The sequence below is a fragment of the Fukomys damarensis genome, unplaced genomic scaffold (genome assembly GCF_012274545.1).
Source record: "Fukomys damarensis isolate Sample0158 unplaced genomic scaffold, DMR_v1.0_HiC HiC_scaffold_17, whole genome shotgun sequence".
NCBI classification, from domain to species: Eukaryota; Metazoa; Chordata; class Mammalia; order Rodentia; family Bathyergidae; genus Fukomys; species Fukomys damarensis.
The window spans coordinates 32,130,966-32,145,569 of NW_022900929.1; the positions used below are offsets into that span (position 1 = coordinate 32,130,966).

A 14,604-nucleotide genomic window follows, 5' to 3' on the forward strand; every position below is an offset into this window, starting at 1 on the left:
TACAACAAAAAAAAATCTACACCTAGACATATAATAATCAAGATCCCAGAAACCCAACAGAAGAACAAAATACTACAAGCAGTAAGAGAAAAGAAACAAATCACATACAAAGGAAAGCCCATCAGAATCAAAGCAGACTTTTCAACACAAATCCGTGGGGCAAGGAGAGCTTGGAACGAGATATTTCAAGTACTAAAAGAGAACAACCTCCAACCTAGACTGATGTATCCTGCAAAACTCTCTTTCAAAATGGATGGGGAAATAAGACACTTCCACGACAAAGAACACCTGAGAAACTACATGAATATCAAACCAGCACTACAAGTAATTCTAAACAAGATCCTAGAAAAAGACAATGAAGGTATCAACACCATGAGGCCCAACAGAGCAAGTCAAATAGGCAAGGCAAGAAATTAAAAGGAGGTGAAAAAGTAAAAAGAGTCAACAAAAGGCCAATAACGTGTCAATAATAAGTCAGTACATATCAGTTATAACCAGCAATGTCAATGGCCTCAACTCACCAATCAAGAGAAATAGACGCAAAATGGAATAAGTAGCAAAATCCAACAATATGTTGTATAAAAGAAACACACCTAGTGCAAAAAGAAGCCCATAGACTGAAAGTGAAAAGATAGAAAACAATTCTCCATGTGACAGGAGCCCAGAAAAAAACAGGGGTAGCAATCTTATTTGCAAAGTAAATTTCAAACCAAAACGGATTCTAGTATTACTGATGTAGGATGGTACTGTACCATACCTCTATGAATGTAAAATATCTTATACCTGCTTTATGATACATAGTAGGGACTGTGCTTTATCAGAGCTACATTTAGTAATATTACTCTAGAATGTTCTCTTTCCAGATGATGATTAAGATGCTAATAAAAAAAATGGTGCCAGGTACCACAACAGCAACAGAACTTTGCTGTTTTCTGGATATTATTCTTTTCTTTGTTTTTTTTGTTTTTTTTTTAATGGAATGTGCTGAATGTCTATAATTTTGTTCAGATGACTGCAGAACCCGGAAAAGCTGTTGCTGCTATCGATGCATAACATACTATTATTAGTCTTTATATATATATATATATATATAAATTGAATTTTGGGAAACTTTAACGGTGCTGCCAACTTTGGAAAAAGTCATCCCAATTTACTGTGTTAACTTGGCATTGTACAGAAATGGACAACCATATTGGTCTAGAAATGTTAATTTTTTTTTTTCCATGTGTACAGGGGTAACACATCGTACTAAATATGTAAGGTCATATCTATGTGGGTTTGACTACAGAAACTAATATTCTCTAAATAATGAAAAAAAGAATAAGATAAGACTATAAGAGCAAGAAGCAATTTAAATATGTTCAGGGACCATTTTCATCTTCAGAATTAAGGATTATTTTAATGTTACATCATTGCCTTTTCTCTTTTACTTTCCTTTTTAGTTTTATTTTAGGATTCCCTATTTTTAATGTTCATACAGAGATTTCTTTAACTGAAATACTGAATAGTTTCTTTGGTGTGAAAAACTATAATAGTACACAGGATCCTAATGAGATAATTAATAATGTGAAATAGGAAGTAAAGGGCTAAAGGTGTAGGGAAAGTGGGAAGGGTGGGGGACAGGTAATAAGGGAGAGGAAAAAAAAATATGAGAAACTGAAAAAATGGAAATAAAGTGTTTGTAAATGGGGAGGGGAGGAGGGGGTGAAGGGAGGACAGGGACAAAGGGAAAAAATGAGAATCAAGACCTATTATGTAAAGGCACAGAATCCCAATGATGAATGTAACTGTATTGTATACCTAGATTGTACCAATAAACTCAATAAAAAGAAAAAAAAAAGAGTAAAAGGCCAAATGTACCTGTCTATCCACCAAAACTACTAACAAAAATAGGAACAAAAATCCACCTACAATACTTCTTCTGAGGCAATTATACTGTAAGCAGTAGTTAATTAGCTCATAACTGGGCAGCTAGTAAGGGACAGAGTCTAAGATGGAGTTGGGCTGGTCAGCTTTATGAGGAAAACAGTACAAGCACAGGTAGGCACATGATAAACAAATATGGGAAAGTGACCACTGTAAACCAACCCCCTTTCTCCTTTTTACTTTGGTATCCCCAATTACATAGCAAGATTCCTAACTGGCCAAAAAATACAATGATTGTGCAGGGCTACTGCATGCTCTGTCTCTGTCCAGGCCATGTTTAGTGTGGACAGTCCATACCCAAATTCTATGGGCCTAGCCCACCTTAACCTGATATTGCCAGAGACCTGGCCAACTACAAATAAAAGATCCTACTCAAGGAGCACACTTGACAACCCTTTTGGGCCCCTTCCAAACTATTGGGAGCTATCTCTCTTACATTTTCAATCAACACTCCAATGTCCATGACTTCATTCTTTGACTTTGTGAGATGCCAACCCAGTTTGGATAGTAGTAGTATCAATCTCCTTCCATAAATTTCTATTATATGAAACTTCTATACCACATACGAATATTATTAGATAGGAAATAGCAGGAGGCAGTTACAATATCTTTCTTTTTTTTTTTTTTTTTGGTTTGGTTTTTTGAGACAGGGTCTCACTATTTAGTTGAGACTGACCTGGAGCTCACTGCGTAGCCCAGGCTGGTCTCGAACTCCCAGTGATCCTCCTGCCTCAGCCTCCTGAGTGCTGGGATTATAGGCATGCGCCACCACACCCAGCCAATATCCTTTTAATACAATACCTGTACTTCTAAGATTTCTTTAATTTTTTTCACAACTACAATTCTCATAGTTCCACCATAGTGTCAGTTTACGCTACTCTTCAGTTAGATTTAATGATAAAAATGAAAACATTCCTCACAAAACTTTGGCTAGCATGTATGGTTATTTCCACTGTCAAGAAACAAAGAACAAAATTCAAATGAAACCTTTTCAAAGTTTTACTGTTCCTCTATTTATATGAGATGGGGGTGGGGTCCTCACTGTGTTGCCCAGGTTGACCTCAAATTCCAGGACTCAAGAGATCCTTTGTGGGTGTAGTGGTCAATGCCTGCAGTCCTGGCACTGAGAAGGCTGAGGTAGCAGGATGACAGTTCAAAGTCACCTGGGCTACTCAGCAAGTTTACAACTAGTCTTGACTATAGAGCAAGACTCTGACCCAAAAATATCAAACCAAACCACAAGCAAAACAAAATTCCTCTTCTCTTAGCCCCCTTCACCCCAGTAGCTGGGACAGGTGCATGCCACAGCACTGGCTTTGTTTCTCTACTTAACAGGAGACCATAAAGGCTAAAATGATAACAAAACCAGAATAGGTTTAAAGAAACAATTTCTATACACAGATTACAACTCAGTATTTCATGATTTTCTTTTCCTATTCTAAGTGACAAATGATACTATTTCTCTATCACAAATGAGCCTATTTTTCTATCAGATAAAAAGGAAATAATGAGGCTCTAACTTTCAGAGATTTTAGACAATTTATATTTTTAGATTTTTAGCAATAAGCTATATTATTATTAGAAATAGTCCACTTTAAAAGAAAACTGATAGGATGAATCTGAAATTTTTCCAAATAAAAGGTAGTTACCACTACACACATGCCAAAATCATAATCCTGTATTTAGATTTTTATTTATTTGGGTTTTTATTTTTTAGAGGAGGGACTCACTATACAGTTCAGGCTGGACTTGAACTCACTATGTGAGCCCAGACTGGCCTGGAATTTGAAATGATCTGCCTCCCTCAGCCTCCCAAGCACTGTATTACAGGTATCTGCCACCACACCTGGCCTTTAGATTTTTAAAAAAATAGTCTACAGCTATTAAGAAGCATATAGCTAGTACTATATTTCAGTAGTAAAGATGCAGGAACAAGATTGACTATCCCTTCTAAAGGCTAGAACTGTACTCTGAAAGAATGATGTTGTAGTTTCAGAAGACCATATAGCACATAAAATTTCTCAGTTCAAAAGGAAAAAAACTGAAAAAATATATACCCATGCAATGATAAAAAAGCTAAAAATGGGTTCCTGATGTAGTTATCTGTAGCGTGGCTATAACCTGGTCAGAATGTAATTCTTCACTTCTGAAAAAAATATAAAATCAGATAATCAAAAGTTAATTAAAATAGTAGTGAGCTTGTTCTAATTAAAATGAAGTAATAGTTTTAAATTTTTACAATGTAATTAGTTCTACAAAATTAAATGTTCTATTAAATTCACTGGGAAGGGAAGTTTAAGAGGAATTTCTAAATATTTTGTGATTTTGACAAGAAATTGCTTAAGATACTAAATATCTTCTTTGGTCAAATGGTTACTTATTTAAGTTACTTGAAGAGAAGAGGTAATACAAAATATACAAATTGCATTTTTCTTTTCAAATATGCACTGATTTCTTGATTTTCAATTTCCATTACCAAAGTCTACATATCTCTGGAGTCCTTTTTAATGTATCAGAAAGCTAGATGTATATTTAAATCTGAAAACAGCATTCAACTGAAGAATAATACAAGTCTAGTGCCAGCCACACACATCATCTTTCACTTTCCAGTATCCATGTCAGGGAGCAGCTTCACATAAAATCATCATCTCTAATGTAATTCCACCACTGAACAGAAGAATAATGTGTGTTTCAGTTACAAATTGGGCCAGACTGCTTTCATGAATATAGTCACATATCCTGAGTGGGGATTCTCATGAGCACGTGGTGGTCCTCACATGGTCCCATCCTACCAGATATCACGGCAAGAACAAAACACAGAGCTGCAAAAAGCCCATCCAGTTTTATTAAAGAGAATTTCCATATTGCTTATTTACTGACAGACAAGTCCATCAATAACTGCCAAAAGCAATCCCAACATAGGAGGACCAGCATAATTTGGAGGCCTAATGACTCTAACATTGACATCAGTTCTATCTGTGATCTACCAGGCAATCTGCTCTGCTGAAAAACCCCACAGCTGCAACTCATGTATCATCTTGTCTGGGTTTCCTTTTTGCAGAAAGGTTGATGAAAGTTTAAGTTGATCTCATGTTTAGCATTGGAAATATTTGGAGGCCTAATGACTCTAACATTGACATCAGTTCTATCTGTGATCTACCAGGCAATCTGCTCTGCTGAAAAACCCCACAGCTGCAACTCATGTATCATCTTGTCTGGGTTTCCTTTTTGCAGAAAGGTTGATGAAAGTTTAAGTTGATCTCATGTTTAGCATTGGAAATATATCAGAGCCTTCATCAAAATTCACTGTGGTTTAAAAAAAAAATTCAGTTGGTAAATACTCTGTGATACTGCCAAGAGTTTGCCAGGATCTGAAATTCTTCATCAGCTTGCTTGCAAACAACAGTGTCCAGGGAAGAGAGAGCAGTGAACACAACTGATGACAGCAATTTCTCAGTGGGGCTTTACTAAAGTCTCAGAACTTATGTCCATAACAGGTCTTTTATCAGTCCACTGCATCAGCTGACTAACCTTTTCAGGTAACATCTCACCTCCTTTTCCCTTTGGGCAGAAGCCTAGGGAATCTTGTAAATAAGCATCTGGGCCAAGCCCACCACAATGTTCATAGAGACACAATCAAAATCACCTATGTGCTGCCACGTTTGCTCCTCTATCTCCTAAGAATATATGATCATTTTCAGTTTACGAAACACATTCCTGATGATATAAAAGACAACGTTTTTTTTCACTGTAGCCCATGGAACTACTCCCCAAGTTTTCTTCTCTTTATTCAAATACTAAACTGATGCAGAATATTTTTTCTTTGTGGTATTGGGGATCGCATGCAGGGTACTCAACCACTAAGCTACATCCCCAGTACTTTTTATTTTTTATTAGAGACAGGTCTCGCTAAATTGACCAGATCTCAAACGTGATTTTCCTGCTTCAGCCTCAGGTACAGAAAGGATTATAGGCCTGTGCTACCATTCGTGGCTCTGAAAAGTATTTCTGAGTCTCTAAATAGATACAATATTATTCTAGATCCTCCATCATAAGGTTCAAAGAAGAGATATATTCTAAAGCCAGATGTGGTGGCATGTATCTGTAGTCTATTACCTGGAAGACTAGGCAGGAGGATCACTTGAGTACAGCAGTTTGAGGCAACAGTGAGGCCCCACTTCAAAAAAAAAAAAGGAAAGAAGATATATTCTAAAAATTCTAGAACTGATAATAGGTAGTTTATTTCAGAACACTTTGATCATATCTTCCAGAAAAGGCAGTATAATCAGATACCTGGATAATACTTTAGCTTCGATAGCCATAGCACATGTTAATGCACGCTTTGGTTCAAGAACCAGTACAAACTGCTACATCAATCTTCAAATATTTACCAAGTCCACACCTACTGCACAGTGCCAAATGTGTGTTTACAGCAGACTGTATTTTTATTTAATTAATACATAATACTTGTGCAAATTTAGAGGATATATTATGATTTTCAATACATGCTGTATATGTTGTACAATGATCAGAGTAATTAGAATATCCACAATCTTGGCAGAACACCAAAATTTATTCCTTCTATTTAATGGTAACTTTGAACCTTGAACAAACTCCCAATCCCCTCCTCCCCTCTGACTAGATTGTATATGTGAGTTGCTGGGGATTGAACCCAGAGCCACATGTGTGCTAGACAAGTGCTCTACCACTGAGCTACACTCTCAGGTCCCTCTATTAAATTTTTATAGACGAGGTTCACAATATATATTTTTGAAGATAAGAAAACATAAGTCCAACATAAATGTCTAAATATGGTCATTCACTCAACAGTATTTACAATTATCCACAATTTCACTTTCCATAGTTTCAGTTACCCATAGTCAACCTCAGTCAAGAATAGCAAATGAAAAATTCCAGAAGTAAATAATTCATAAGTTTTAAATTATGTGTCATTCTAAGTGCGATGAAACTCACAGGTCCCACTCCATCCTACCTGAGACATACAGCATATCCACACTGTATACACTACCTGACCACTACTCAGGAGCAGTCAGGGTGTTAAGACTGATTGTCACAGTATTTCAGTGCTTGTAAACCTTACAGAATAGCTTGTAGCCTAACACATCACAATGCCGATGTCATTCACCTCACTTCACCTCATTGTGAAGGCACTGTATCATCTCATATCATCACAAGAAGGTAAGCACAGTAAAGTAAGATATTTTGGGAGGAAGGAAAAGAAGACAAAGGGGGAAGAGAGGCAGATAGGGAAAAAGTGAGAGTGAGAAACAGAGAGGCTGACAATACATTCAGCATAGCTTTTATTATAGGGCTTGGGGTATAATTCAATGGTACAGCACTGTGTAGCATGTGCAGGGAATGAGTTCCCAAACACACACACACAAATTTTTCTTTACAGCATGTGGCTGTGTATTAGTCAGCTTTTGTGTGACTGGGACACAATACCTGACATCCATAATTTAAAGAAGGAGAAGTTTGTTTTGGCTTGCAGTTTTCAAATTTGGCCCAAGATCATTTGCCTCCAAGATAGAAACAACATGGTGAAAAGGTATGACACAGGACAGCTACTTGACGCATGGCAGCCAGGAAGTGGAGAAAGAGGAGATGAAGACTGCACTCTTCCACGTCATGCCCCCAGGGACTGGTCTCTTCAGTGTTCCCAAAATCCAATCACCTTTCAAATACATGAGACTCTAAAAGGATATTTTAGATCTAACTCACAACAGATTATAATTATTTTACTAGTAATTACTGCTAATATCTTATGATGCCTAACTTATAAATGAAATTTCATCCTAAGTATGTATAGCAAAAAACAGTTTATAGAGGTCTCACTGTTAGGGAATTGATCATGTTAAAGTATTTTGTGTCACTGCCATTTTGGGCTGAATTTCCAGGTTCTTCTACCCTCAAACCCCTGTGTTAAGTTTCCTTTTCCCTAAGATCACATCAGCATACAGAACTGACACTTAGAGCTTCTGCAAGGTGCAAATTTCAAAGAGCAACATGGCTTGTGGTAGGATAACAATAGCCTGTCCCACCCTAATAGGGAAGTCATTGGCTCTCGGCCCTAATAAATGAGCCAACACTTCCTCTCTCCCTCCCTCTCTCTCCCTCTCCCTCCCCGCCCCCTCTGTTCTGCTCTTCTCTCTTCCTCTTCTGCCCTCCTGAATAAAATCTCCAGTCGGACCTCTCGGTGTGTGTGGCCTAGTTGTTGAGCATCACTATTCCCTTTCACTGGTGTCAGAAGTGGGATCCGGGATTGCCAGGCCCGCCCACAGGTTAAAATACCCGGGGACCTGAAACCCCGGATACCAAGACACTCCAACTCAGCCCCCACCCAATGTCTGCAACCACCTTCCTTGGCACCAGTCTCACAGCCAACACGGATCCACCTATCTCCAGGCCTACACCAGATACTGGGTAAGTCCTCCCATTCTGAGGCGTCTTTTGGTAATGGGAGATCCCAGGGTCCCAGACCCCCATGACGACATCCACCTTGGATGTGGCCAGGTACCGGGCCCTCCTTCCTCCACCACAAACCACTGGGTTTGCTAGGTTGAGTCTGGGACTCAACCAGGCCTCCTCTGCCCCTGCTTGGGACTCCTTGAGGGAGTAGAGAGGCTTTCCACTTTAAACTCCCTTCCTGCACAAGAGACGTCTTTGCAGGAAGCTTCAGTTCCATCTTCTAGACCGGGTCTAGAAAAGGGGGTCTCATCAGAACTCTCAGAGACGTCTGGTCTTCTGATAACCTCCTCCACTGTCCTCTCAGCAGTCATGGGCTCTGGCTCTTCCATACCTGTAGACTCTCCTTTGGGATGCTTACTAAGGAATTTGGAGGGCCTTGATCTAAAACCCAAGCAGCTAATTCACTTATCCACTCAAATTTGGCCCCAATATAAGACAAGCAAAATGATTGGCTGCCTAATGGCTCCCTTGAACCGGGTCTAATTTGAGAGACCTATATAACCTTTGTGACCATCAAGGAAAATAGTTGGAGATTCCATATGTCCAGGGCTTTTCTTATCTTAGCAACCAGCCCTCTCTTTGTTCCACTGCCCGGAGACTGTCTCTTCTATCACCTCCTCCCACACTTCTGCTTGCACGAGGTCCCTCCACCGCTACCCACCCTTTCCCCTTCCTAATCTTCCAGACCAACTTGACCCGATTATCTGGCCCCACAGAGTCAGCCCACTCCTTCCCCCACCTCACCTGACTCCTCCTCTCCATCTGCTTCTTCAATCCCTCCTACCACTCCACCCCATGTTCCAACCCCACCTCTCACTCTTTCCAAGTCTCATATGAGCCAAACAATGGCGCCCTTGCGCAAAGTAGCAGGGGTTGAGGGAATCGTCCGCGTTCATACCCCTTTCTCTATGACTGAATTAGCCCTCATTCAAGCCAGACTTGGGATCTATCACTGCCGATCTGACAACCTTTATAAAACAATTTCAACTTCTGACACAGTCTTATCAATTAACCTATCATGATCTTTTTGTTGTCCTCACCAATGCTTTAACTCCTGAGGAGGGCAGGAGGGTGCTGGATCAGGCTCGTGCCCATGCAGACCAGGAACATTTGACAAACAACCATCATCCAGTAGGTGCTCTGGCAGTCCCAGAACGAGACCCAGGATGGGACTACAACACTGAAGCGGGAATTGAGGCCCAGAACAAGTACATTAATTGTCTCCTTCATGGGCTCCGCAGAGTCACCATGAAGTCTATAAATTATGAAAAGCTTAACGAAATTATTCAAGATAAAAATGAAAATCCATCTGCCTTCTTACAAAGGCTGACTGATGGCCTCTGCCAACAAAATAAGCTTGACCCTGAGTCTGTTGATGGCCAGATATTAATTATGATGCATTTCTTTTCTCAGAGCCACCCTGACATTAGAATTAAAAAAAAGCTTGAAAGGGGACCTTTGACTCCCCCTGCAGAGGTCCTGGCTACAGCATTCAGGGTCTATCATGGCTGTGATGATCTCAGGATCACCAAAAAGTACCAACTGTTGGCACAAGCTTTCAATCCTGCCAGGCTACAATTGTCTCAAGGAAAGGGACCTTTCAGGGGACCCTTCCGCCCACCAGAGAGACCCTGCTTCTGGTGCAACCAAGAGGGACACTAGGCCAGCGATTGCCCAAATCCCAAGGTGCCCACAAAGCCTTGCCCTAAGTGCCAACAGAGGGGACACTGGAGTTTCGACTTCCCCCTGGCATCCACTCACCATCGGGCCGTTGACCCCGCCACTCCCCTGAATAATGACCTGATAGGTCTGGCAGAGGCTGAAGGGCAATGAAGAGGCCCTGGCACAAAGGGCCAAATGCGGATCACCGCCCAGGGTGACCTTGATTGTGCCAGGTAGGACTATCGTTTTCTTATTACACTGGTGCCAGCTTTTCTGCATTGAGAGAATAATGGGGACCTACCTCCCTGTCTCAGACCTCTATTGTTGGGGTAGAAGGTCAAAAGCATGCCCACGACAGACTCCTCTACTGTCATGCACAATTGGCAATTTTTCATTTCTTCACTCCTTCCTAGTCCCCCCATCCTGTTCCGTTCCCTTATTGGGTAGTGACACTGTATCCCAAATTGGGGCATCTATTCATTTTTCTATGCCAAGCCCTTCCAGCACTCCTATGTCTTCCTTTTGTCTTCTGTTATCCCAAGCTATTGAACCTCCAGTCTCCACATCCAAGTGGCCAATTAGTCCTTCTCTTGTAGATCCCCAGGTGTGGGATGTTCAATATCCTTCAGTGGCCAGCTGTCCCCGGTTAAGGTCCTCCTCAAAGATCCCTCATGATTTCCAAATCAGGCACAATATCCCCTCCCCCATACAAGCCTAGAGGGGCTAACACCCATCATAAGTAGCCTATTATGAAAAGGCTTCTAAGACCCACCAATTCCCCATTCAATACCCCCATCCTGGCAGCAAAAAAAAAACCTAATGGAACATACCGATTGGATCAAGACCTCCGAATCATTAATTCTGCCATTGTTCCTATTCATCCTGTGCTGCCCAATCCTTATACCCTCCTGTCCTCAATTCCATCTAATGTCACCCATTTTTCTGTTCTAGATCTTAAAGATGCCTTCTTTTCTGTCCCCTTACATAAAGATTCTCAAGACATTTTTGCATTTATTTGGACTGATCCCTTCTCTAATCTACCCAACTAACCTGGACTGTACTGCCTCAGGATTTCAGGGACAGCCCCAACCTGATTAGTAAATTTTAGCTTGAGACCTCCCCCTCCTCCAATTCCAAGGTTCACAATGTATCCAGTATGTAGATGACCTTCTCCTTTGTGCTTCTTCACTAACTCTACTCCAACAAGATACCTATATGCTCCTAAATTTCATTTCCAAGAGGGGATGTAGAGTTTCCCCAACAAAGTTTCAACTCTTCAAACAATGCGTCACATACTTTGGGGTATCTCTGACACCTGGTTTTAAGCTGATTACAGTAGATAGAAAGCAGGTTCAAGATGTTCCAACACCCTCCACCAAAAAAGAGCTTCTTTACTTCTTGGGTATGGCTGGATATCTTAGATCCTGGATTCCCAACTATTCCCTGCTGGCAGCTCCCCTTTATGAGGCCGCTAAGGAAGATCCTCACAAGGCCATAAATAGCTCCATAATCACACCCTTTGTCCGTCTTAAATCCAGCCTATTGGAGGCCCCTGCTCTACATCTTCCTGATCTATCACACCCCTTTCATCTTTATGTGTCAGAAAATAAGGGATTTGCACTTGGGGTCCTGGGCCAGCAGTTAGGACCATCATTTGAGCCTATAGCCTACCTATCCAAGCGGCTGGATCCCACTGCTAAACATTGGACTCCCTGTTTGTAAGCCCTAGTGGCCACATCTCTCTTAGTTCAGGAATCAAAAAAGCTTACTTATGGATCCCCCACTGTGGTTCTCTCCCATCATTCCATTTCAGATTTATTAAATTATAAGCATTTACAAAACCTCCCCCCATGCAGAGTCCTGTCCCTTCAGACTGCGCTTCTACATGATTCCTCCTTGACTTTCCAGCTTTGTGCTGCCCTTAATCCCTCTTCCCTGTTGCCAATTCCTGAATGAGATGCTCCCATCCATGAGTGTTTAGAGACCCTTGAAAATCTCCTGCCTCACGAGTCTCATATATTGGAAGGCCCCCTTCCCTCTTCTGATTTGGTTTGGTTTACAGATGGCAGCTCTTTTATTAAAGATAAGATAAACAGGGCAGGATATGCCATAGTCTCCCATTCTGAGGTTATAGAACAAGGATCCTTACCCACACAAACAACCAATCAACAGGCAGAACTCACTGCCCTCACCTGGGCCTTTGTCTTGGCCTCAGGTAAGCGGCTTACAATCTATACAGACTCTAAGTATGCCTTTCGTATTCTCCTCTCACATGCAGCAATCTGGCACGAAAGAGGATTTTGTTCCACAAAGGGGAACTCCATCCAAAACTCCAAATTCATCACAGAACTTCTACAGGCCTCTAGGTTACCATCAGCAGTAGGAATTGTCCATTGTAAAGTTCATCAATCAGATTCATCAGAGATAACTAAGGCAAACAATAGAGCTGATCATGCAGCAAGGGAAGCAGCCTTGAGCTCAGAGGCTATCCCAAACCCTGATTTTATGTTGCCCCTAACTTTGACAGATTCTCCTGATGACTCGGAAACCTCTAATCAGACCTTTACTTTGACTAGATATCAGCTTATCTAGCTACATAAGCTCTTCCATCCTGGCTCCAAGACTCCTCCGGCCTTTCTAGAACCTATAACTATTCTTTCTTCCTCAGATAAAGTGTTTCTCCAAAGTCTCTCTTCCACCTGCCTAATATGTCAAAGACCCAATCCCCTCTCAAGACCTTCCCCCTTCCCCACACATCAGGCTAGAGGTATGTTACCGGGTATGGATTGGCAAATTGACTTCACCCACATGCCCAAGATAAAGAGGTATAAATACTTACTGGTGCTAATAGATACTTTCTCCGAATGGGTTGAAGCCTTTCCCACTTCAAACAGACATGCTCTCACTGTCTCTCTTTTGATTTTCAAAGAAATCATACCTAGGTTCAGACTTCCCACTTCTTTCCAATCTGACAACAGACCTGAGTTTACCTCCCAGGTGACACAGAGACTTGCCAAGTTAATGGGAATTTCCTGGCACTTTCATATTCCATTCCATCCCCAATCATCTGGAAAGGTGGAGCGCACCAATAGGTCCATTAAGTCAATCCTTACCCAAGTTAACCCTAGAGCTTCATATAGATTGGGTTACTCTTTTACCTCTTGCCCTATTAAGATTGAGGTCCCTATCTAAGGCCCCTCTTCAAATTTCCCCGTTCAATCTGATGTTTGGACATCCCTTGTTACCACCAGGGATAGATCCTCAACCCTCCCCCTTACCTTCCAACTTGTTGGTCTCTCTGCTCGCCAAGATGCAAGCTCAGATATGGCAACATGCAGATTCATTACTACCTTGCCTGGCCCCTACCCTCCCATCTATGTATCATCCTGGAGATCAGGTTCTCCTGGCCCCATCTCATGAACAAAAGGACCCCCTCAAGCCTAAGTTCCAAGGGCCATTTACAGTGATCTTGGCTACCCCCAACTGCAGTCAAGCTAAAGTCCCTCCATGGTTGGTTTCATTGATCTCATGTTAAACTCTACCTGTCTACCTCTGCCCCTCCAATCGTTCCAACAGGTTCCTCCTCTCCATCCTACTCTGCAACCCCATGGGACCTCTCAAGACAAAATTCATGAGGGTCACAGAAAAGTCTTCTGATAAAGACATGAACCTGCCGAAAACTCTGCTTTGAAAAACCTGAGGGCTCTCATGGGATACTGTGAGGCCTTTGTCACCCTGTCTTTTCCAGATTTGCTTAGTTTTTGTATATTATTTTCATTGGGTTTTATTCTAGGAGTTGGGTTGGCCACTGTGACCCCTCCCTCCTATAGTCTTTCTTCCAGAGTTTGCCTTGCTTTGATTTATTATTCTATTATTGGTCTCTTTGCCTTGCTTGCCTGTTTGTGAGTTCCCTGATTTGATAAGGCTTTTAAAGTTTAATTTGCAATCTGACCTTGCTGGCCTTCTGTAAGGCCTTGTCTTTTGTTTAGACAATGAGAGTAGATAAGATGTTAGTTTATTCTCTTATGCTTGTCTGTTTTGGCCTGTTCAAGAGATCACTATCTCATGATGGCCCTGCCCTCATGCATGCCTTGCTGTGGGAGCCACTGTATTATAACTGGGCAGTGGAACAGGCGGTGTTTCACCAGTGTTTGGCTTCTTCACACATGTACACCACAGCTGCTATAAAACTTCTGAGATCTGTATCCAACATGGGGTCCAGTACAACATAGCACTCATGACAAGCTCTAGCACGACCCAGGTCTCATGCTATGGCAGAGGACGGAACACATGGGCCTGTTTCTCCCAACTGGGAACATCAGATGGAAGGGGGTCCAAGATAGGGCTCTCAAAGACCATGTCCAATGGGTACAAGAGGCGATTATAAAATTCTCACAGCCTCCTACAAAAAAAACCTAATCAGGGAATTGACCTAAATAAGATCAGGTACATCACAGACTCACAGCAGAGAATACTTAATCTCTTCAATACCACACTTCATACCATTCCCACCGGTCAGACAGATTG

At 41.5% G+C, this 14,604-nt stretch overlaps 1 protein-coding gene and 1 pseudogene across 1 annotated transcript in view; both read right to left on the reverse strand.

Annotated features, from left to right (window-relative positions):
• Positions 1–6,970, reverse strand: part of Golm2 (golgi membrane protein 2) — a 117,770-nt gene extending 110,800 nt beyond the window's left edge. Inside the window, exon 1 of the mRNA XM_010624863.3 lies at positions 6,920–6,970. The gene's annotated coding sequence lies outside the window, so the exon portion shown is untranslated. The remainder of the gene's footprint in view (positions 1–6,919) is intronic.
• On the reverse strand, positions 4,478–5,626 carry LOC104862792 (annotated as a pseudogene).
• Positions 6,971–14,604: the final 7,634 nt, after the last annotated feature.